The following is a 27,357-nucleotide window of genomic DNA, read 5'->3' on the forward strand; positions in this document are numbered from 1 at the left end:
GAAAGTAACCACAAAGGGGGTGGGGAATGGTAAGGGATAAGAGACTGCTGTAGAACTGCTAGTTTGTACACCATAGATAACCAAGCAAACACATTGATGTGTAGAAAGACCTAGAAATAAAGTAATTCACATACACTCAATATGGTCAGTAGTAAGAACGCAGATGGAGCCAAAGTTTCTGGTTTTCTTCCTTTGGGGAGGAATACTGGTCTGGCCAATTTACTATAGATTGGGGGAACACCCATAAATTAATAGACCCGAGTGAGCTGTAATAACAGAAAGAATCAGTGTAAAATAAAAGCATAGAACAGCTGAGTGGGAAAAGAATTGGACAGGCAAGGGAAGTAGGTGACATGCAATAGGGGATCTTACTACAAGTAGTAAGTGCAGTTCCTAGAAGGGTTTAGCATAGTTCAGATGGAAGTATGAGGACAATTCTATAGGAAGTAAAGCATAAATAGTGAGCAGTACAGCTATATATAATGCACATATGCAAAGCACATAAAGAAGTTATGCTTTGAGTGTTTTCATCAGCAGGAGCTAATCAAAGTACAGTCGAAAATGATTACATGTATCACATTATAAGCTATGCCAACAGCAAGAATTATTGCAAACATTAAAACACTTGTGTAATATGTATCACACTATTACTATTAACAGTAGCAAGAACTAATCAAGTAATGAAACGATTCAATGGTATGTGCCACGCTGTGAGCATTTTTTTTTTAAATCATGTACACATCAAATATTGAAACAGTTGGTCAGGCTATGAGCACTTTCTGTTACCAGAACAAGTGCCAGTAGTGATATAAACAATCTGGTAGCATTTACCTCACGAACTAATCATGTAAAGAAACAAACTAATAGTATGTGTGACACTATGAGCATATCTTTGTTATACTCTTTTTAATAAATGAACAAATTAAGATAATGAAACAGTTGGTGATGCTATGAGCATTTTCTGCAGCCAGAACAAATACAGGTAGTAATATAACACACTATTAGCATTTATTGCAAGAACTAATCAAGTTAAGAAATAATTTAATGCTGTGTGTCACACTATGAGCATTTTGTTTTTCTCTTTTAAAAACAGGACACATTTAAATAATGAAACAGTTGGCCAGGAAATGAGCATTTTCAGCAACCAGAGCAAATACATGCAGTGATGTAACATGCTGTTAGCGTAAACATGCATGTATCAGTAGTTCGTTGTTGCATAAAATGAGATTATCACAGGATGGATCAAGCAATAATATACAGCATTCAATGTCTATTGAAAACAACAATATTGCAATGTGTAGAACAGTACAACAAGGACAGTTTGATCCTGTTATATAATTAGATGCTGTTACTTACTGACACTGTAATCTTTCGAAAATGATGGGCATAGTGAAAATTCTGCTAATTGTGAAGCAAGTTATACAAATTTCGCTACAAGAGGCTTAACTATGGTATAAATAAAACTCTATAACCCTTGTAACCTCTGGTAACTCCTACATAAAGTAACTAGCAGACTGTAAATGAGGCACTATTGGCTTTACAATGCTATTGGCAATATAAACATAAGAGTAACATGTGAGCTATGTTTAGTATTTAGAATTGCCAAGGTTTTTCCCTGCTCTGAAACTGAATAGCCTGATCATTATAATTACTTTGGGTACCCAGAACTTTAAAAACAATGAAGACATGATATGAGTTCACTTTCAGAGGAATAAGCATGCTAATACAATATTATATACACATTGAATGGTTCCTTATGCTGGTTGGTAATAAAATCTAAGATAATGCTAATGCTTTTTGTTCAAGAATTTGAACATTTTAAAAATGTTTAGAAAAACCTTCTTTGCTATTTATCAAAACTTTAAGGCATCCCATCTGTCTCGATAGGGCATATTATTCTGTGTTCTTGCATTGGGAAAGGTGTGTTTTGATGCTGTTTAAATAGTGCTAAAGATCTACAAATAATTTTATTTTAGTATGATATGCTTTTTGATGCAATATTACTATTTTGTCAAGTCTAATCGCAGGGTGCTTTATCCAGTCTTCCCTGGGATCTAGGTACTCAAATGATCAGTCAATAGTGTGTTTTGAAACAGTGAAATATTGAATTTTAAAAAACTTGTTTTTTTTCAAACCACTGACCAAGAGTTCGCACAGTATGTGTATTACTACCTTAAATGAAAACAGATAGGAAGGTGTCATTGCATATATCTGATCCGTGAAGTGCTAAATCTTATGAAAGAACACAATTCAAGAAGTAATCTTCAGTAAATTGTTAAATCAATGTATAAGGCAGAAACACACAATTCTGAAAAGGAGATTAATCTGTAAAACAAGGTGAATCAGAATTAAATACAATTTTAAATGAATGTTGTAGAATTTGGGTGATACTTTCAAACTAGGGATCGGCAGAGATGATCAGGTAGGAGATGCTAATCTTAGTGTACTTAGTTATTGTTTTTTGTAGTATAAAGGTTTTGAAATATTATTTCGAGGTATGGAGAAATGCTCAACTCTAACTTGCAAAAGACAAAACATACTTGTTGGTCGTCAACTGTTATTTTCTTCTGGACTAGGTAGTTTTGTGGTTAGGCACAGGGGTAATAGAAACATATTTGCTCACACTAAAAATGTTATTTGTGCAAATATAAGGAGAAGATATGTAAACAAATTAGTAGCAAGAAGAAAATAATAAAAACGAGATGTGGATAAGTGACTCATGGAATGTGAAAGGTATGCAAGATAAAAGGAAAAGGAAACAATGCATTTAAATCTGAAGCTAATGTTATATTTATACAAGAGACTCATATGTTAAAAGATGAATAGAGTTATGAGAAGGAGAGGAAATGGATAAAAACAATAATAGCATCAGGTAGTGAAACAAATATTAAGGGGGTGACTATTTTAATTAAAATTTCATTTAAAAAGATGATTATACATCAGGACTCAGATATAAATGGATGCTGCTGTTTTTTTTTTTTTCAATTAAAAGTTCTAGTTTAAAGCAACTACTTATTTTATTGAGTCTGTATAGTCCATGTGTAAAACAACAAGACTTTATCATGGAAATCTACAACATTCTCACTATATTTCCAAACTATTACTATATTATAGGAGGTGACTGAAATGCTATAATCGATCATGTAACAGATGAAACAAGTAGAAGCAAAACTTATAGCATCCAGGCCTCTTTAGTGATAAATAAGATAATAACAGCCTTTAACTTATTACTTTCAGAACAAAAATCCATCAGCAACAAAATTCACATACTACTCTGAGTGCTATAAATCCTGGTCCAGACTTGACATATTTCTGTTATCTGAGGCTTTCTTTAAGGAGCAAATAAACTACTGTATAGAACCTAGTTTTTTTAAGACCACTCGAAGATTACAATTAATATAAGTTGACCTAGGGATCTTAATCTAAAAAAGGGGGTACAAACTGGTCCTAAACTTGAACTTGCTACAGAAAAAAGATATAATGCAGGAAATTAATAATATATTAGAGGAACTTGAGCATGACCTAACATTGACTGATATTCCCTACCATATACAACTGGAAGCAAGCAAAGCTAAAACAAGGGGAATTTTAATAAAGAAAGTGTCATACTATAGGTTCATAGGTTCATACTAGGCTATCTGCCCTAGGGCTTTTGTAAGCCTAGCCAGAGTGTGTGTGGCTTTCACCACCCCTTAGAATGAGAATACTATACCCATTAGTTTGCTGTGCCTCTGTCCAGCAGTGATACAGAGATGATTCCCGGGGTAAACCTACGATCTCCCATCCACTCTTCAAGATTTCTCTTGAACAGAGTCAGTGAGGGGCTCTGCCTCACATGGACTGGGATTCTGTTCCATAGTGTAGGGAGTCTCTGGGTGATGAATCTGTCCCTCCAGCATGTCCTATTTATATCCGTGTTGAGGTTTAAGTCTCTTGCTCTCGTGGCTCTGGTGGATTTGGATTTTTTGAGGTGGAGCATGTCCATTAATTCCGGGTTGGACATGGCCTTGTATGTCAGGCACAGATCACCTCTGAGCAGACGGTATGCGACTGAATAGAGCTGGAGTTTCTTCAGTCGGGCATCGTATGACATATGTTTGAGCCCCTTTATCCTTTTGGTGAGGAACTTTGGGGTCTTTCCAACTGCTGCAGGTGTCGGGTAAGGTACATTCGAATGGGGCATTGTACTCAATCATTGGTCTGTTAAGTGAAGGGTACAGGGTACAATGACCTTTCCTGATCTGGATGTGAATCCCTTCATGATCAGGTGGGCAATGTAGAAGGTCTTCCTAACCACTTTGGCAATGTGAGTGTCAAAAGAGAGGTTACTGTCAACTTGGGTCCCCAGGTCCCTGATAACTTCTTCCGTGTTTAATGGATTACCACCTATGTGGTAATTAGGGGTTACCTTGTTTTTCCCAAAGGGTATGACTATACATTTTTTGGCATTTAGCTTAAGGCCATGGCTCTGGCACCAGTTATCCATTTCTATGAGACCTTTCTGGAGGATGTCTGTGTCTGATGGAGTGTCAATTATGGTGCCCAGTTTGCAGTCATCTGCAAATTTTGTCAGCCACAATCCCCTATGTTTGCCTGCACTTCAGAAAAATAAATGCCGAACAAGAGGGGCCCAGGACTGAGCCCTGTGGGACACCGCTCGTGACTGGCTTAGAGTCTGACATGGCACCAGCAACTCTAACCCTGTGTGTTCTGTCCTCGAGCCAGTTTGCAACCCATCTTGTGACATATGGGTTTACATCTAAGCTGGTGAGCTTTTCTATGATGCCCGAGTGGGGTATTGTGTCGAACGCTTTGCTAGGTCAAGGTAGGCTGTGTGAACTGCCTTACCCTCATCAATGGCCTTAGTGACTGTTTCAAAAAAGTCGACCAAGTTCAAGAGGCAGGATCTGCCCTTGACAAAGCCAAATTGGGTAGGATCCAGTGTCTGTAGGTCCCCAATGTCTTTATTTATGAGTTCCATTATGATCCTCTCCATAGCTTTGCAGACAAGGCTCGTCAAGCTTATGGGGCGGTAATTTCCAGGATCCGTAGAAGCACCGCCTTTGTGGAGTGGGACCACAGTTGCCGTACGCCATTCTTTGGGTACGTATCCTGTAGTAAGGCTAAGATTAAAGAGCAGCCTTATGTGTGGGTTTAGTTCCTCTTTGAGTTTGTGTAGCACACAGCTGGGGACACCGTCCGGTCCCATTGATGCTGTGTTTTTTGCTTTAGAGAGAGCAGCTCTCACCTGGGCATCTGAGATGTTTGGGAGGCTAGACTCTGGTGGGATAGATATTTCTCCTTTTGGGGGGGAGGGAGGGGAGAAATTTGCACTGAACCTGTCTGCCAGTATGTTGGCAATGTCTGTGGGTTCAGTGATTTTTTTTATCATTTTGGACTAATTCTGAGCATATCTGGGAGTTTCCACCCAGGTTATTAACATAGCTAAAGAAGGCTTTATGATTGTCTTTTGTGTCATTAGCGATTTTTCTCTCAAAGTTGGCCTTGGATGATTTTATGAGTGATCGTAGTTTTTTGCTAGTATTGATCAGAGATGCCTTCCCTTTTAGGGATTTTGCTCTGTCATGTAGTAGCTTTCTCCTCTTGTTGTAGAGTTTGTTTATGGCTGGAGTCCACCAGACCGGGCGCCTGCCTTTGGTGGAAAGGGTCTTGATTTTATTAGGGATTGCTTGATCCATACATTCCTGGAGGTGCTCGTAGAAGGCATTTGTAAGGGTTTCAGCAGCATGGGTTGTGGTTTCCACTGGCTCGGGGGCCTTGAAGGATACCACTCCAGTCTTAAGAAGTGTGAAGTTTGCTTTTGAGAAGTTCTTCACTGTGGTCTTTTTTGCTGGGGGTGGGGGCGGAATGTGGATCTCCAGTGAGATTAATTTATGGTCTGATCTCACCAATGAGGGATATACTTCCAGTGTGGAGCATTTTGTCCCCATGTTTGTGATGATCAGGTCTAGTATATTTTCTCCTCTTGTGGGAATGGTGACTAGTTGTTCCATAGCATTTGAGTTTATGAACTCAAGGAACCTTTGGGCTAGGGTGTTGGGGCTTGAGTAATGTTCCCAGTCTATGTTTGGGTAGTTGAAGTCACCCAATATGATGGTGTTTGGAGAGACATTCATACTCTCTAGTGTCTTCAGGAAGGCTGTGTGGGTTTCCTGAGTTTGAGAAGGTGGCCTGTAGCATGTTACAAACTGTAGGGCAGTTTTACCTATGCTTAATTGCACCTGGATGGTCTCCGATGCTTCGTGCGTTGCCACTAACCTGGAGGTGTGGGTATCCTTTATGAATATGGATACTCCCCCTCCTTTTGTGGTTCGGTCCTATAAAAATATATTCAAAGAAAAAGAGACCAAAATTATAGATAAAATGAACAAAATAGAAGAATCAATCAAAAAAATTCGACCTCATTACTATAAGAACAAATGAATAACTTACAAAAAGACTTATATATCATGCATGCAGAACAATTATCCTTCTCAGAAATGAAAACCCTAGCAAAGTATTCAGATTGGGCACAAACTCCATCAAATTTATTGATGAGCTTAATTAATGTAAACAACAAGGCCCTTATGATAACAGATATTGAATTGCAAGGGAATACATATAATACTAACCAAGAAATTAATAAAACTTTCAAAGATTTATACTCAATCTTGTATGGCCCATGAAACTTAACAACTACTGATTTAGAGAGAGACCTTTTCTTAAGGAATGACTCACTTAGATCTCCCTTCACGCAACAAGAAATACTTTCAGTAATAAATAGTCTGAAAGCAAAAAAAAGCTCCTGGACCAGATAGTTATACAGCAGAGTTCTATAAATCCTTGAGCAAAAGATATCAAAAATGTTATTAAAAGTCTATAATTTCATAAGAGAATACGGCATTGCAGATTTACATTTAAATAACTCAAAGACAATTTTCACACCGAAAGGTAAAAGATCTTAAAAACCCGGGAAATTATAGAACGATCTATCTCATAAATCTAGACATCAAAATTTTAGCTGCAATACTTGCAAACAGACTTTAAAAATGTATTACCTAGCATAATATCAGGATTTATGAATGGCAGACAGCAGTGACAACACATTAACTGAGATACCATGATCTTGTTATCTAAACATTATAAAAAAAAAACTATCTCTGCCATCACTTTAGATGTTTGTAAACCTTTTGACAGAGTAAACATAAACATTTTATTCTCTGTATCACCACAAGAATTTTCAAATATAATAAAACGTTTATATGATAGCACTCATACAATTCTACAGATAAACAAGATAAATTCAAATCTAACAAAAAATGTAAATGGGACCAGACAATGATGCCCATTATCTCCCTGTTTTTTTAGCTTATATGTAGAACCTCTATTTTTATTTATAATTCAAAAAAGTGCCATCAAATCTCAAAAATTTTTAAGAATAAAATTCTACTAACAGCCTTTGCTGATGATTTGAATCTATACTTGTGATTACCTAACACAGCAAAATTCTTGACTCAGTCAATCGCTTCTCAAAAGTCTCAAACTATGAAATGAATCCTACAAAGTCCTTAATTTTCTCTATCAATCCAATAAGTCATATTGACTCTTATTTTCCAAATTTGGAAATAAAGTTAAAATACACCCTAAAATATTTAGGTATCACCTTTGAATGTAGCCCGAAACTATTCATGAAGAATAACTTACTAAAGCTTTGGTCAGTCATTGATCAGGATATCCAGAGATGTGGGGAAAAATGACGCTACCTTTCCTTTTAAAAACAGTAATTATATAAATGAATATCCTTCCAAGGCTACTATTTCAGCTAAATGCAACAAAAACTTAATAGTCCATGAAACCTTTTTTAAGAAATTGAACGCAGCTTTAGCTAAATTTATCTGGTATCCTAAGTTGGTCAGAATTAGTTACCAGAAGTTAATGCATCCGAAAGAAAGGAGTGGATTGGAATTACCTTAGTTCAATCTATACTATGACATAATATGTGCAGACAGGATTATGCAAGTGGTTGACTATAATTCCAAAAGTAAAGAATGGTACCCACTATGGATGAAACTAAGGTATAACTATATCAAAAACAGTACATTTAATCCCTAAACCCTTCTTTTCTTAAATCAGGAGAGCTTAAAGGATAGCAGATGTTACTTCTCCTTAAAACATGGAATAATAAGGTTTCAGGAATATTTGGGAGTTTTAAATCTAGGAAGTACTTACATCCTCTTACAGGCATTATATCTGAACCCAAATCTCATATTAAATAAAGAGATGTTAAATCTGAACAACTATTTGCTCATTAAGGAATGCAAAGTTTGGGATATTTACAGACATAGGGAAAAGTCTTTATAAGACATAAGGAAAGTTCTTGACCTTCCAAAAGGATACATCATAATGCTAAGGCAAATCAGACAAATGTGTACTTCAATATTCAGTGACTTTGAGGCTAACAAAAATACTTAGATATATGTATTACATTATAGAACTTACGAACCTTAAAGAAAAAGATGCTATCTAACACCTAAAAGTTAATATCTTTTAAATACCAATCATCATTATTGTAATCAAAATACTGGATTGATGAGATCAAAGAATGCTCTGAAAAACAAAAATCTATTTCTATTGAAGCAACACTAAAATTAATCCTTTTCAAAAAAAAACTTCATATATACTCAATTAATGATAACCAACAAGATTACTTAACCCCATAAATACTTAACTTCATTTTGGGGGTCTCTCCAAACTGTCCGTGCTATTACTAGCAAATAACAGATTTACTCCATATCTTCTGGAGCTGCAAATGCACTTATAAATTATGGTGGTCATTGAGAATTAGACATGAGAAGATGGGATATCAAAAATCTAGATTATCATGGACATTTGCAATTTTGCATATTACCTCTCAAAAATTACCCAGCTTAACCTACACATGCTAATTACTTCCATCTTTCTTGTGAAATAGTATATTACCCAGAATTGGCTAGATCAAACCAGACCATCATGAAAGGGTTTCAGAAGTATGGCAATGAAGTATATATTAGCACATCAGTATACAACAAATGACCAAAGTAAGCACTCCTATTTCCTAAAATATTGGAGTCTTCTCCTGGATCTTATTTTAAAAGATTAGCTGAATGTGTGAATGTGGAATGACAACTTTGTGTAACCTCTGTTGATATATATATATATATATATATATATATATATATATATATATATATATATACTGAAACCATTGAAACCATCTGTTAATTATGACACAATGTTAATTAGAAATTGACTCTAGCACTGTTTTGTACCTAGTGTATATAGGATGTTATCAGTGTATTTTTGTTGTAATACTGAAAATTCTCTTGATAGATGATGTACCTAAATATGTCTGAATTCTTCTTAAAAAATGATGATTGTACTGTATCGTGCATAATGACTGGATATTGTAACATGCACATAATACAAAAGAAGAAGAAAAATAAAAATATTTGAAAAAAAAAAGATATTCGGTGACTGACATTAACAGACTGTAATCCTCAGTGATTTACAAAAATAAAATAAATAAATAATTTAAAGGGGACCTGGCAGTTGGAGTGGAAGTTTAAGACACTTGCTTACCATGCACACAACTTGCTGCACTTCACTCATTGTTTCACAACTACTGCACTTTGGCTCTAAATTTCTAACACAAATCTCTGGCCCAATATCTCTGTTTGTTGGCTCTGGCATCTTACCCTAAATTAAATGCCCCATGGTTTACATTAATATACTTGTCCTAACACTCCTTGCAGAGCTTACAGAAGTGTTTGGGCTTGTGTTATCTATGTAAGCTTATCAGCCCCCAATCCTCAGTAAACAGGGACCTTAGGTAGCTGCCTAGATCACCTGATCCTGGATCCAGCTGTGGTCTCCATGTATTACTAAGTGGTGCTTTTCTTACTAATGCTTGCTAAATCTAACCCTACCACTGCCCCTAACTACAGCCCTATACCTGACCTTAGAAAAACCCTTTCCATAACACTACAGCTACTTAGACATATTTGATCCGAAGGTACTTTTCCAGGATTTTAGTAGCAGGATCAGAAAAGGAAACAGTTATCCTTTTGCAATGTATTTTGTTTTTCAGTATTCTTGATTTGCTGGTATTTTCTTATAAAAGCATCAGTCTCTTGGTTTGGAAGTATGTGCATTTCAATCATCTGACATCAACCTATGGATATCAGACTATATATGTATCTCTAGCTCTATCTATATCTGTATCTATGTCTATATCTATGTATGTGACAAAGTAGGAAAATACTACCCTGGAGGGCATTATTTTACTTAGAAAATGCCCACTTTCCATGCATAAATATTTGCTTCTAGATATTTTAAGTTTAAGTATATATGTGTATGTAAATGTTTGTATATATATATCTATATGTATATATATATATATATATATATATATATATATATATATATATATATATATATATATATCTATATACAACATAGGCGGTAGTATACTTAACACCAAAATTGTGATTAGAGACCTTGGGTACACAGGCGGATAGTAGTCTCTCCTTTGATAATTACATCGACACAGTAGACAGGAAATCCTTCTACATTGCATACCTCAGCACAAAAGGTTTCTCATCCAGAAAAAAAGAGGTAATTGTTCCCTTCTACTCATCACTCATTAGACCCATTATAGAGTAGAATGCCCCTTTTGGTATGTACCTCACAAGACATCTACAACAACTGGAAAGGCTGCAGAAATATCTCACAATGAGGATTGCCAGTCTCAAACAGAAGCCTTACGCAGACCATCTCAAAAAACTCCAGCTTTACTCCGTCGCATATCGCCTACTCAGAGGTGATCTCTGCCTAACATACAAAGCTATGTCAAACCCAGAGCTGTTGGACATGCTCCACTTAAAGAAATCCCAATCCCTCCAAGCTACATGCTCTAGAGACCTAAACCTTGTCACCACAATAAACAGAACATGCCAGAGAGATAGATTCCTGTCCCAGCAACTTCCCATACTCTGGAATAAACTACCCATCTATATCAAAAACAAAGCTCCTAATTAGCACTCTTCAAGAAAAATCTTGATGATTGGATGGGAAATAGGAAATTCACCCCGGGGATCACCTCTGTGGCTCTACTCGACAGTGGCACAGGAAAATAATTTTCTTGGGTGGCAAAAGCCAGGGTACCTTTTTGGCTGGGCTTGTATAGGCCCCAGGGCCGATAGCCTAGTACCTACCTATGAACCTATGAACATATATATATATATATATATATATATATATATATATATATATAAATGAAAAATCCCAACCTGGAAGGTAAATGCTGACAGCAAATGATGTAAAAAGTCTTTTATTGCAAAATAGAACCATATGTAAGTGCTTTCGTGGTCAAACAAACCACATCATATGCAAATTTAGTGATATTAGAGTAGGAACAGCAGAATGTTATGAATGTGAAAGATGGGCAGGTAACTTTTCATCCACAATTTGTCAGTAACATTTTTATTTGTTGGAAGGGCAATGAACATGATTTGACTTCATTTTACCATAAACTGAACAGTAGTAGTCCCTTCTTGCAATTTACTTTTGATATGTCTACAGATAGTGTTAATTTTCTGGATGTAATGGTTTCTGTGAAGAACAATATTATAAGAACTAAGGTACACAGGAAGGATTGTTATACACCTGCCTTCAAAAAAGGTCTGATAATGCGGTTTGTTTGACCGCAAAAGCGCTTATTTCTGGTTCTATTTTGCAATAAAAGACTTTTTACATCATTTGCTGTCAGCGTTTACCTTCCAGGTTGGGGTTTTTCATTCTGATTGCTGTTGGGATTTTTTTAGCTTGCCTTATTGGGATTTTTCTTTATATATATATATATATATATATATATATATATATATATATAAATATATTGATAGATATGTATAGTGGAACTGAAAATCCTTGTACAACCCTTTGACATCTGATTAGTTGGCAAAATATAGTTGACTACAAAAATGGTCAACAGGTTTGCAAGATCACAGATTTCTCACATTTTTTAAATATGCCCTTACCCGAACATTATACATTGTCAGGGTTTGTATGCATAATTAGCAGGGGGGTGTGGGAGGAACAGGGTGGCATGCCCATGTAAAAAATTATGTGTTATCCTCTTTTTTAAACTTCTATTTTGCATGCACCAAAAATGCTTTTTGCATGCATAGCAGAGTGTCAACATTTGCAATGTCAGCCATTTGTGGTTGGCATTGTAAACATAGATATTTGAGTCATTTGCTCGCTTTATATATATATATATATATGTGTGTGTGTGTGTGTGTGTGTGTGTGTAGACCACAGGGAAAACTGGTAATTGTGAGCATCAAAGCTTTGATCTAAGAATACAAAAAAAAATGAGGAAAAAAAGGACCACACACTCTAAACTAGCTCATTTGAGAATTTGGAGTAATCATGCACTTATTTATTTATTTTATTTAACATTTGCTGACTGGGAAAGTCCGACTAGGTTCCACAGATCCTGTTTTCAGTGGAGGCCCGGGGAGAAATGCTCCAGAAGCATTTATAACTTGTTAAGTAATCAAAATGTCTTTATCGAAACACAAATAGATGAGTGCTTCTCCTTTAAAAGAGATTTGGCAGATCTAAATCCAGTTTACATGACAAGCAGTATTTATCTGTTTTAACACAGGCATCATTGTCAATTTACTCAAGCTGGAGCCATAAATGTATGGCATAAGCTGTTCATCCAAGCTACAGTAGGCTAAGTCTCATCTCCCATACCTGTTCTGCACATCTACTCCTATTGGTAGCTTATAGGTTATAGCTTATTAGGTTAGTATTAGGCTAACTTACTTGTGGCCCATTTTAAGCCTAGCCATTTATTCCATCTGAGAATCAAACCCTGGACCTTGCGTTTGTAAAGTAAACACCTTAAACATTATGCCAACCGCCCACCATTGTGTGCTGTATTCCTGTCCTATGTGACTAGAGCCTAATTAATCTTGCCCATAGCTACGTATAACTATTAGTACATCGTTATATCTGTGATGTGATCAGTAGATACTATTTGCCATGTTTGGATGGGGCAACAATTACTAAAAATATGTGACAACCAGTCAAATTAAAATCCTCAAGAATTACACTATAATAATTATAACTGCAGCTAGTTGGGATAATCTGGCTGAACCTGTGACTGGGAGCACCTACGTTGTATCCTTTATGTCAGGTAGCATACCATCCTTTCAACCATGAAACAGAGCAATAACCCGACTCTGTTCAGTCTATCACAAAGAGAACAAATTATTATAGTGAGCTCAGAAAATGATACTGACAAAAAGAAACATAAAAGAAGCAAGATTCTCACATTTTCAAAGGGCTTTCTGGAAAAAAAACATACCATGATTGTAAACTGCAGCATCATCTGTGGAAACTAGTCCATTAATAAGATATTTGACCATGAGCCTACTTTTATTTATTGTAAAGGGAGAAATATTAGGAGATGGGTAGACTAAAGAGTCAATTTTTTTCTCATGGGAGGGAAATATCTTACTCCCCCCTTCCCTGCCCCACAGGGCTAGAAACTATTATGCTTCCCTACAAGGATCTGTACTTGTATATGTTTTTTTAAAGATGTCTTTGCCATGGTCCTTTTCACTTTTCCTAACTCTGCCTCACTAATCCTCTTCTTCTTAAATTATCAGCTATAGGACAGTAAAGGCACTACCCTACATCTAACTGTCATGATGATTTTTTTTTTCATATTCTCTAACCGTGTTTCATTAACCTTCTCTTCCATAAATGTTAAAAAATTTAATTTCCTCTTTCTTTAAAATGTTGTCCTTGAACAGTAATTATTTTTGTTTTAGAACCTATACTAATCTCTACATCAGCGGTGGTGGTGCTGCGGTAGCGTTGTTGCCTCACAGTTAGATGTTGCCCGTTCGATTCTCAGTTAGAGTGTCTTCTGTGTGGCGACATGCATGAACAGGCATTCCTTCGTTGAAAGTTGTGTGTTAGGCCTGGCAAGCCAGCACGTAAAACTCTACTGCTAATCATTAGCGGACCGGAGTTCCGCTGTGGCGACTCCTAACCAGGAAAAGCCAAAAGACACAAACTAATCTCTACATCATTTATGTAGTTGTACAGTTATATGTGTCTGCTTTAATTATTTTTACCGGATTTATTTTTCATCTTTTATGTCTAAAGTTTATGCATCTACTGTAACTATTTTTATTTTCTCCTTTTGTTTTCAACTTTTGGAAAATGCTGTCTTTTTTGCCTTGTGACTATAGTCATGCCTGATAAGGGACCTCAGACTAGTGCAGAAACCCAGTTTGCAAATGTCTAAATAACTAACAAGCCATATATTTTTATAAATATATATCAGGTCTCCAAACAGTAGCTGGCATATACAAGTGTCTGTATAAGGGAACTAGAATCAGAGAACTTATTTAGGTTAAACCCAGTTCTGAGTATTAGTATTTCAAGCTATGTCAGTCACTGTAGTAAATGTGTAAATACTAGGCAATCAGTCTGCAGACTTTTACATCCCTAGCAAATAGACTGTGACCAAAGGTGAGAACAATCCCCATACCTTGTATCTGTGAAGTTACCACCTTAACCATTATGCCAACCCCAATCGAAAGTGGTGGAAGACTTTATTATCTGCTGACAGCCCCATGATATGCAAATGCTAGCACTCTTACTGATAGTTAGTCAAGGTATCTTAAATCCAGTTTGGTGCCAAAATCTGTCAAACTCCGTATAAGTATTTTGCTTAAACCAGGAAAGCTTATTATTTAATACACTGCATGCTTTGTCTGGCTTTAAATAGATACAAGCTGCAGTAACCTATTTTCTTCTTCACCCAGACCATTATACTATAAAGACCACCCTCTCACTCACACCTCTCTACCTTCCTAAATAACTACCTTATCTGCAGGTGAGTGTATCATTTCCACATTAGACCAATGACATGGCCTTTCCACTTCCAACCACCAAGCATGTCACCGCACCATTTGTTTACTTGCTTATCAAGTTTTGACCTGTATCATATACTAAGAGTACCTCTGCACAGAAATAAAAAAAAAAACAAAATCTGGCAAATGCTCCTTTAAATTGTTATATTTAGGTGATGAAAATGTAATGATTTTATATAAAGTGGCAGGAACTGAATTATGTGCACTACAGTTTGACTGACCTGTCATCACACGGCACACATAAATCATTACATTATATTATATTATATTGTATTATATTATATTATATTGTATTTTCAAGAAATGTCATCAATTAAGTGAAACAATCCTTGTAAGAAATATAAACAAACAAATTGGTGACCTTTTTTCCACTGGAGAAAATCATCTTTGCACTGGAAATACAACTACCATTTAGTAAGTTATTAATTTTCCATTTTCCAAACCTTTTTTATATTATATACTTCATTTAGCCTTAGTCAACTGTTTCTTTATGTATAGGCAACATAACAAATTATTTCACTGAATGGCCCTTAGCACTGTAACACAGACCATTACACTCTGGATAAAAAAGAGAATGAAACAATCAATTAGCTTGTAACAATTGTCATAATGGTTGGTCCTCTATGGACATACATTTCTCAGTGTGCTTAATTCACATACCCTGGTCATCTGTCACACTCATTCTTATGCTTCCTCTCAAACTTAGTCACAACAGCCATGGAAAAGAAAATAATAGAAAAAAATCAGTTAAGTTGTTGGGATAGCATCTTCTATGATAAATATTGTCTTACCTTCTATCAACCATTTACTGTCTTGATCTCCCTGAGAAACAACTATCTTTGGATATGCCATATCTGTCCTCCATCTGCACTGGTCAGATTACTCCAGCATGGCCAACAATCTGTTTATCAGTCTTTCCTAGAAACCTCACTTCAGAGTTTAAGCTGTTCTTTTTGTTATGATTGAGGAGAATTGTATCAGCTCAATCTGATGTTGGTATTGGCACTTTCCCCATAAATGCCTCACCTACAGGATCTGAAACCATTTTCTGCTACTGGTTACTTTACTCCAGTCACCCTGTTACCAGTGGCTGACTGCACGTGAAATCAGACACACTTTCTCTTTTTTCTTTCCACATTGACTTCACTGGTTCCAAAGCCTCTCATCCATAAGTCTGTTATGTAGTCATTTGCTCGAGTGTACTTACTGGCTCTGTGACTCTGATAAACAGAGGATGGATATCCCATGAGTAACTTCTAGACAACCATGTTACAACTGCTGTAGCTACTCTTTTGTAACATAGAAGTACTGTTGATAACTTGAGTGAGACATCAGACTTGGGGAGCTCTTTTCCCAAACCTATGTGTACCATCTGCTGTAGCTGGACATTTTCTACACTGCCTCAACAGATTATTCACTTCTTCTGCCACTTTAGCCCTCAGATCATGTCTGTTGCATGGGCCTAGCATGTGAGGGACACTTAGTCTGTCCCAGTTGGAGTCACTTTTTTTTTGTCTGTGGTTATGCTGCGTTGCAACAAACCTGTACATCTGTACAATGTTTGTGTCACTGTTACGAGGTAGCTACAAGTGCTACATAAATGTGTGTTGACATGGGAGAATAGGAAATTTGACTCCTGCCACTGCTTCTGAAAATCATGTTTTTCATCTGTCTTGTAAACAATAATTTGCAGTAATATTTGCATATGGAAGTATGGATTCTGTGATACAAGTTTGTTGAGACTTCTGTATTTTCAAGTGTGTATGCAGAGTTTTCTCTACATTCGCCATTCCATAGTTGTATTACACTGCCTTTAATATTGGCAGGGAGTTACATGATACAGGAGTTATCAACACATGGATGTGATACACATCTACTGGTTAGCTAGTCTTCTCTGGGTTCTTCATATCCTGACATTATCTTGGTAACCTCAGTGGTTTATGAGCCTCTGTACACACAATTAGTAATCACCTGCAGAGTACAAATAAAGGGAATACCTGAATGCTGAGAAAACATGCTATCCACAAATTACCTGTGCTGGTACTTGGTCATAAAGAAGACATCTGTAGTGCCCTTACGTTCCCACTGGCTGACTTGTTTACAAGTTGCAGAGTTGAATGGTTAGTGGCAACAACTCTGAACAACTGTCTACAGGTGTATAATTCTCACATTCAAACAATATAATTACAGGTAAGGTGACTGAAACAATTCACAGCAAAAATTAGGTATTTCTCTTAGAAATACTAGAAGCTAAGCAGCAGTAGGTAATGTTTATTATACAGTGGAATTAGAAACAATATCAGTACGGCAAAATGGAATTAGCTAAGAAAGAAAATATAGTAATCTGTATAAACTAAACTAGACCTGCCCAAATGCTAATTTGAGTTTGTGTGGAGGTGATTCAAGATAATGGTGTAAACATATAATATGTATTCTGGAATATGCAAGGTTATAACTGTGGCTTAAGAGAACTTCCTCTAGTGGCTTTACCAACATCTGATGTCTGCTGAAATGAACTAAAATATTGGAGGGACTGTCACTAACTTTTCTTCTGCTACTAAGATGTCAGCAGCTACTGAAAATAACATCAAAGCCAGCTCTGCCTAACAGCTGCTACATATGTAGGCCTGGAATTATGCCCATATTAATGATATAATCTGGAACCAAAACATATCACCTGAAACCAAAACACAGCACAGACTTTTCTGTTTAGGTATGGTTTAATGATGTGGCTCTCATGTGCTCCTCAGAAATTAAACTATCCATGGAAAGAACACAGGTAATGTACAGTATGGACTACAACATTCCCCATAAGATGTCATTTTACACTGAGGTTTCAGATGGACATGCCCCTTCACCTTCCTTAACTACATATTTTTCTTTTTTTCAAAAACATTTTTATTTTTTCATTATAAACATATGAAAATATACATATAACAAATACAATAAAACAATAACAAAACTATTTACAATATTTACATTCATCCATGATAAGCGATCATTTAATCCATGAGAAGTTATCAGTGCTTTTTCAAAAAGTTTTCCGATTTTGCCATGCAATTTTTTATGAGTTCTATAACAAATGTTTTTCAGTTCTTTTGTACAAACAACTTTTGCTAAAATGAATAAAATCTTTAAACATCAAATCTTGTTTACTTTTCCAGTTCAAAGTAATAGCTTTTCTGGCAATTGCAAGAATTTACCAGAGTAACTCAATCTGAGATTTAAGTATTACATTAGGTATAGGAATACTGAGTAGGATTAGTGAGTAAGAAATATGACAGTTATCAGACCATAAAGCATTTACAAAATATCTGAAATCTTTCCAGTACTGAACATTTCTACATTCAATGAACATGTGAACCCAGTTGGCCTCTAGTAATTCATCACATTTCCAACATTTACTTTCAGTTTTTGAGTATAATATTTATTTTATGTGTTGTATAGAAACTCCTATTCATAAATTTCCATGTATACAATCTCCAGTATAATAAAGAAGAAGTACCATATGTAGAATTCAATAACAAATTTTTGGATTCATCAGATATTTGTTCTCCATTAATCTTTACATAGTAATTCCAAAAATATGAGTCAAACTTTAGAGTGTCTTCTCTTAGTATCCTATAGATAGATGAGATACTTAATTTTTGATTATCTGTCTTTTCAAGACAACTAATAAAAATTTGGATCATACTAGGTATAGATTCAGTCTTTAAGTTGATTGATACTCTCATTTTGTTTTCTATAAACTGCTGTAATGAGTGCATAAACAACCAACTGTCTTGACTATCATCAAAACTACATAAAAGAGAGTTTAGTGGTTTAATACTCTTATTTTCAATAAACTGATGCCAGATAATCAAGTTATTTTCCTTTAATTTTTGCATTGCGTTGATGTTGAAAGAATCTATGCAATCAGGGGAGCATGCTACATGGAATATAAGAACTAGAAATCATTTAATGCTGTAATTGAAATCAATTATATTTTTAAAGTTATTAAATATATGATTAATGCCATAAGAAAAATGACCAAACTTCTTATTAAATAAACAAAATTCACATAAAAGCCAATGAAATCTACTTATTCCATATTCCTTAAATTGATTTTCTATAGTTCTGACATCAGTTATATGAATCTCATGTATTGTTTTCCAGCCAGATATATAGGTAGGTGTGATCCAGTGTAATATTACATTAATTATAACTGATTTGGAATAATGATCTAAGCTAGGGAATGCTATCCCATACTCTCCCAAGCTCTAATGTGCCATTTATATGCAATCTTAGGTTTTAAGTGGGAACCATAAAAATTTAAGTAGCACAAAACTAATTTTTTAAATATGTTTTTGAGAGGGGGTAGTATCAATGACTGTATATAAAACAAAATTTTACGTAAAATTATCATTTTAATTAAAGAGAGCCTATCCTCCATTGTAAGAACATTTTATTCCATCTTTTGATTAGTTCACTAATGGTGGTTATTAAATTATTGTAGTTTAGTTTAACAGACTCTTTCTATGTACTGTTTATACTGAAACCCAAATATTCTAATACATCATTCTCCCAATTAAACAGGCTACTCTCTCTTAAGTTTTTGGTGATCCTTTTGTTAATTAGTAATGTTTTGGATTTATTATGATTAAATTAAAGCCCTGAAATTTTTTCAAACGTGCTTAAGGTATTTATAACATCATGCAAAGAACCATTAATATCATCCAGCGTTAACAACATATCATCAGCAAATAATTGTATCTTAGGACAATAGTCCTTATTAATTTGAAAGCCTTTTATATTTTGCTTGTTTCTGATATATGTAGCAAAAGGTTCCATTGAAATAGCAAACAATAATGGTGACAAAGGACAACCTTGTCTAGTTCCCTTGAGGATTTCTAGTGGTGAGGATAGACATGATCCGATTTTCACATAAGCGTGTGTCCCACTATAAATTTTTATTAATAAGTTGAAAAAATCTGAGGAGAATTTAAAACCAATCAGAATTCTTTATAGATAAGACCAATTAATAGAATCAAAAGCCTTTTCTATGTCTAGGCTGATAATAGTTAGTTTTTTTTTGTATTTGCATGCTATGCTTATTAATGATATTAATTTAATAATGTTATCTTGCACTTTTCTATGAAGAATGGACCCTTACCTTTAATTTTAAGAATAATAAAAACTTGAAGCAGAGATTATGTTATAAACAAACTAATTTTAGTAAGCTATATTCTGAATATAGAGGTTGTTATGCCTGTAGAACCTGCAAGGTTTGCAAGTACATATGATCTGCCACATCTGTTCAGCATCCTAGAGCTAAAGACAATATAGAATTTTGGTTTTATGCAGACTGTACTGATAGGAATTTGATCTATTGGGCACAGTGTACAGTCTGTGATAAATTCTATATTGGCAAGACCAATCATATGCTAAAAGAAAGAGTAATGGAACATGTCAATTATATGCATAATAGAAAAGACACTAATGCACTGACCACGCATATTCTAGAAGTTGGAGATACTCACCACTTAAAATTTTTAGTATTACAGAAGGTTAATAAAGATATAAGGGAGGGTGATATTATTAATGAGATGGAATACATAGAACTTAGATGGAGTCTAGACTTTAGGGCAAGTTCCCCTCCTGGTTTAAATGAAATGTCTTTTTAAAACCAGCCCTTAAGAAGAGGGGCTTGCATCACTGAGTTTTGTGAAAGCATAATGTCATGTGCCTATACCCCGTCATTTGATTGGTGGTAGCATTGTATTTTAAGATTGTTGTATTTCTTTCTTTATGGTCTGATGAAGTGGAAGTGCTGAGAAAACACTCACCTGTTTTTATTCAACATTTTATTTTTTTTTTGTCTTTGGTATTAAAGTTTTTTTATATCCACTCCAGCCTGGTGGATGTCTTTTTATTTTATATTTTGTATTTTTGGATTTAGTCCTTGGTCCTGCAAGCTTTTTTATTATTGCTGAAGAATGAACCCTGCCTGATCATTATGCATTAGATTAGGTAATATTTTCTTTATTCTATTAGCTAATATTGTCATGCAGTGTTTATTAACGAAAGTGGCCTATATGAATCACAAGATTTGGGGTCCTTACCTTGTTTTAATATGGGAGAAATAATTGAGTATTTCCACGATGGGGGTGTTATACATTTTTGCTTAACCATAGTAAAGGCACTCATCATTTTCTTAATTATATATTCAGGAAAAATCTTATATATAGTTCAGGAATTATTCCTTCCAATCCTGGAGCTTTATTATCTTTTACATTTTTTATCTGCTCTTTCACTTCTGTTAGTGTTATTTGTTTATTTAATATGTTATTTTGTTGCAATAACACCTGAGTAGTTACATTTTCTTGAATAAAAGTACCTATTACATTATCTGTCTCCAAAAGTGGTGTGTTATTATTTATATCTTTATAGTAGTTGTTGAACACTTCTAAAACCCCCAGTAAGTTAGATGTACTTTTAACTGAACCATAACTTTTATATTTAATCTCATTAATAAGATTTTGATTGTTTATTTATTTATTTATGTTTATCTTACCACTATTTTATGTAGATATTTGGGATTTACAGCATAAGATTGGAATTTCAATTTTTCCTGGTTTATGGCTACCTAATGATTCAGAACTTTTAAGTATTTTTGATTTAACTTAGTAATTTTGTTATATGCTACTTTGTTATTTGGTTTTGCATCCATTTTTATCTGATCTATTTTTTTGTAAGTCAAAAAGTTCTTTGCACTACTCTCTCCTTTTTTAAGATACCAAGATTTTATTTTACCATATATATAAACTTTAAGGCTATCCCATAGTATAGTATCAGTCACTTCACCATTATCATTTGTTTCCATAAACATGTCTATTTCTTTCATTAGCCATTCCCTAAAGTAATTGAACTTAGTTATGTAAGCAGGAATTCTCTGTAGAAATCTTAAATCATCTGTATGTGTAGTTAATGTAAAGTTTATAGCATTATGGTCCCAAAGTGGACAAGTCATACAAAGACCTTATCAACGTTTGTTTGTTTTTCCCCACCAATATGAATAGTGAGTATACAATAAGGAATAATGTTCTCTTAGACCATGTATATCTTTAAGGTGGTTCTGGTTTGTAAAGTCAGTTAACGTCTTGGCTTGGGATGTTAGTTTTATTTTACCATTTTTAGAAGTATCATTGCCTGATAATAGGAAGTTAAAATCACCTGTTGCTATAATTTCCCCTTTTGCATTTAAAGTAATCAAGTCCAGATATTTGTCAGCAGATTTAGTACTCAGTCTTGGTATCCAGTATATATTAATCAAAATATAATACTTCCTATTGATTTCCAAAATAACCATGCTTAGCATCCCATCTTTATCTGAAATTGTATTTATAATTCTTGTCATAGTATAAGTATTTTTTCATAGAATAAGAGTGCCCCTTCTCTTAGTCTTAAAACATTAATAAGCCAGAATGGTACAGCCATTGAATGAGTATTTTTGTAGATCTTTTTTAATAGATGGATTTCCTGTAAAAAGATGATCTGGGCTTTATGCATTTTGATATATTTAAGCAAACCAGCTCTTTTGACCTTATTGTTCAAACCATTAATAATTAATGATAAACATTTATAAGCCATTGACTACAATGTGTATGTTATTACTAACTGAAAGACCTTTCTTCCATGTTGACTTGAAATCTACTGAAAACTTACTTATCATGGATGCATAATGTGCTTTAAGCACTACTTTCAAAAAACCCAAAACTATTTACAAACACATACATGAAACATGACGTTTCTGGTTTAGTTAAAAACTTAACTAAACCATCCATCCACCACCTCTCCAATACCAAACAACACAAATTATCCATCTCTGCTTAGAATATAGTATAAAAACAAAAAATAAAAGCATTATGAAAGCATCTAAAGAAATCTGAATCCATGAGATATACATTAGAATGAGAGTGTCCAATATATATCTGAAGCTATATGAATATGTCACATATGATAATAGCACCTCTAATACATCAATATACCAGAAATATACATCAGGTCAAAGTATGTATAAAAATTAAGAGCTGAAGGTTAAGAAGATTGTCATTATTTCCAAGACTTTTCAAGAAACAACAGGTAATTTAACCATTTTGTCAGTCATCTATCTAACTTTTTTCATGTAAGGATCTGGTTAATATATATATATATATATATATATATATATATATATATATATAAATATCTATATATATATATATATATATATATATATATATATATAAACACTTATTACAGCATAACTATTATATTTTGTAATTATACACATATTACGCATATGTATTATCAATATCTATGATGACATCTTTCATCAGGAAGGGGGAGAGAGAGAGAGAGAGAGAGAGAGAGAGAAACAGGGGCCTCATAACCCTCTGTTTAGTTACTAAAGGTTTAGTTATATAACATAAGTCTGATGTTAATATGCATAATGAGTTTTCTAATGTAGCTCCTAGTTCACTTGATGTCGTTTAGTTACTAAGAGTGTAATTGACTCTGCAGAATGTATGCATCTATAACAGAGGCATTTTCAAAGGAGTTAAACACTTTTATCAGACCTAATTATTTACCATTTAAAGTACCTAATGAAGTGAAACAGAATTTCTAGAGAAAATAATTCTAAGTACAACCATTTAACAAGTTCAAAAGGTCAAATGATGTCAGCACTTTTGTTTCCTCAAACTGCAGCTTCATAAACTTGTTAAAAAGTATCTAAATAGGCTCATACACAACAGAAGTTGTATCTAGTGAAGAAAAAAGCATTTTCGGCAGGAAGTTTGGATCTTGAAGCTTTTAAAGTTTACAGAAAGCAAGAAAAAAACACTCAAGCTGCCTTATCAGTGCATGTCATGAATCTCCATAATGAGAACCATAACACAGACTACCAGTTTCCTCACAAAACATCAACATCATGAAAAAATTAACCCTTTCATATAAAACCAGCTATTTAGAAGTAACAACAGCTGCCTCAAATCAGAAATCATATTATAGCATTTCATTCATATACCCACCAGTTAACCAAGCCAGAGACAGAGGGAAACAAAAAGGAACCTAATATATATATATATAAACTTATATTTATCTATCTATAAAACACCATTAATGTACTGTATTAATGTTTAAATGTATCTAAACAAAGAGTCTAAAACATCTAGTAAGAAACACTAATCAGAAACACCTTGTTACTCTACCACTGACCCACGAGAAAAAATGAACTTTGGTATTAAGTCAAATTATACTATTACTGAAGAACTATAATACATGCATCATTTGTAGTTATTTAAAAGGGAAAAGTATGTAAAGTTCTTATAATGCTGAAAAGAGAGAAAAGGAACACTGGTAACAAAAACGAATAGGAAGAAAGAAGGGAGAGAGAGAATGTTATTTAAATACTTAGTACTATATGTAATTACAAGAAGTAGATATAGAAAGGAAAAGAGAAAGTTAATAATAAAACTATTCACATTACCTTACAGCAGGGGTGGGCAAACTTTTTGATTCGTGGGCCACATTGAGTTCTAACATTTGACAAAGGGGCCGGAATAGGAGCAGATAGATGGCATGCTTTGAAAACATCACCTCATTGGGGGAAAAATACACATCTTGGGATATGGAGAAAACATGCTTTAATTTCCAATGAAAATGAAGAAAAGCATTACAATAAAATCCCTTAATTGCAATACAACTACTGAAACCCAGTGAATAAAACATAACAAAAATAATTAAAAGCATAAAAATACAAATCAGACATAAATGCACAAAACTGTATTAGGTACAGCATATAAAAATAGCTTAATACCTCTGTAAAACAAAAACATTAACACCAGTTACCTAGTAAATATTGTGAGAAGATTCATCTGGAAGAGAAGGATTCCAAGACCATTTTACCTCAGGTAACATTGCATGAGCATACACAATGGCTCCCTAAAAAAATGTTTTCATTCTATTTTTATATGAATACAGTATAGGAATTTTAACAATGGCTTCTGAGGTGCACTCCAGTGACACTATGTCCAGGTCCTCTGGACCATATCAAACTAGATCACATTCTTTGGGGCATTTTAAATCAAAAGTAATATTAGGACTTATGGAAAATGCTGCACAGACAAGGAGGAGACTTATATATTCAAGTGCCTGCTTACATATTAATCCCTTGTGAACCAAACAGAACACAGTAATAACTGCTTCTTCTTACCTACTTAATAGTGTACTTTTAAGAGAGCTTAAATTAATAAGCTAGTAAATCATTTTACATGCAGATACATTTTCTGTCAGTGAAACTGGACATCTATTTAACTTCAGCAGGTTTTGAACAGTGATGCTGCAATCTATATACACACACACACACACACACACACACACACACACACACAGACACACACACACACACACACAGACACACACACAGAATCTTTTCAGCTTTCATAATTCTCTTTCTCTCTCAAATCGCTCACACACATATACACTCTTCACCTTTCAAACCTGCATTCAATCACTTTCTCTCTCACACACACACACACACACACACACACACACACTTCACCTTTCAAACCTGCATTCACTCACTTTCTCTCTCCAATTGCTCACACACACACACTCTTCACAATTCAAACCTGCATTCACTCACTTTCTCTCTCCGATCATTCACACACACACACACTCTTCACAATTCAAACCTGCATTCACTCACTTTCTCTCTCCAATCGCTCACACACACACACACTTCACCTTTCAAACCTACATTCACTCACTTTCTATCTCCGATCATTCACACACACACACACACACACACACACACACACACACACACACACACACTTCAGCTTTCAAACCTGCATTCAGTGATTCACTCACTTTCTCTTTCCTATCGCATACACACACACACACACACACACACACACACACACACACACACACACACACACACACACACACACACTCTCTCTCTTACCCTGAGTAGTGCTCGGCGTCTTCTGTTCAATCCATCCTCATGTTGCTGCTGCTGCCATTAATCCTGGGCCCGGCTCCATTTCAGGGCTCGCTGTATCCCCCAGCCTGCTAACGCCATTAATCCCAGCTCCGTGAGCTCGCTATATCCCTGGCCCCTTTGCTGCTGCCATGAATCCATTTCAGGGCTCGCTGAGTCAGCCTCTTCTGTTCCACATGTTGCATTCCCGCTGACTGTTAACTTAACCGCCAGCCAGCCGGAATGATGATGCGAGCTCCTTGAGCTCAATTCCGACTGGCTGGTAGCCTGACGGTGCTGACGTCATCGCGCACGTGATGACGTCAGCCCCGACAGCGCGAAAATTTAAAAAAAAGAAAAGAAAAATCGGAAATGAAGGGGTGCCAAGTTTGGCGGGCCGAATCAAAACGTTTAACGGGCCGCATGTGGCCCCCGGGCCGTAGTTTGCCCATGCCTGCCTTACAGCATAGAGACTTTCCAGAATCAAATATATTATGATTCATAAAACAAAGCATTTAAAATTAGAAGAAATGTATTTATTTGTCCTTTAGTTTCTTAGTTTTGTTTGCTCCTTCCTTCACAGACCATCCATTTTTTCTTGCTTGTCTCCTCAAACACTGGGATGACCATTCCATTTCTTCTATGTCTGACAATATTTTCTTCTTTTGGATAAATTCTACTGCTTCTTGTAGGGAATCAAAGGTCTTCACGCCTTCTGGCAAGGTGATTCTTATTCTTGCAGGAAAAAGAATTTGAGCTTTAATATTGGCTTTTTTTTCAATGACTTAATTAGAGGAACACACTCCTTTCTTCTGGATATGACTGTAGAGGTGTAGTCATTGTCAAAATGCATAACTTTTTCACCCATCTTGATAGGGGAATTAGTCCAAGCTGATTTCAGTCCTTGCCTTGTAAGGAAAAAAATCTAACTATTATAGACTGTGGTTAGATGAACTCAGAGATGAAGCTGGATATGCCAGGGACTGATGAGCCCTCTCAATTCCAAAGGAGAAGGATTCAGGCATGCTTAGTGCTGATGAAAACCACTTATTGAGGAACTGAATCATGTTAGTACCCTCATCTTTCTCAGGAATTCCATATATTATTATGTTATTCCTCCTTGATCTACTTTTGAGGTCTTCCAGTTTCTCAATCAGCCTGGTGTTTTGTTTCATGAGAAATTCATTGTGATATTCATTTTCTGTCACTCTAGTATCTAGGTCTGTTATTGTTTCCTCTAAGGCAAGAATCAGTTCAGATTTTTTTTACTATTACATTTAGAAGTTCCAGTTGTTTACTGCATTCATGTTTGATAATATCCATTTTGTTTTCGAATTTGTCCATTTTTAGTGACAG

At 35.0% G+C, this 27,357-nt stretch overlaps 1 protein-coding gene across 1 annotated transcript in view; it reads right to left on the reverse strand.

Moving 5' to 3' along the window:
- Positions 1 to 27,357, reverse strand: part of TRPC6 (transient receptor potential cation channel subfamily C member 6) — a 1,017,840-nt gene that overhangs the window by 606,805 nt on the left and 383,678 nt on the right. The gene's annotated exons all lie outside the window — the stretch shown is intronic.

This window comes from Protopterus annectens, chromosome 5.part0, assembly GCF_019279795.1.
Source record: "Protopterus annectens isolate FY-2018-M chromosome 5.part0, PAN1.0, whole genome shotgun sequence".
NCBI classification, from domain to species: domain Eukaryota; kingdom Metazoa; phylum Chordata; order Ceratodontiformes; family Protopteridae; genus Protopterus; species Protopterus annectens.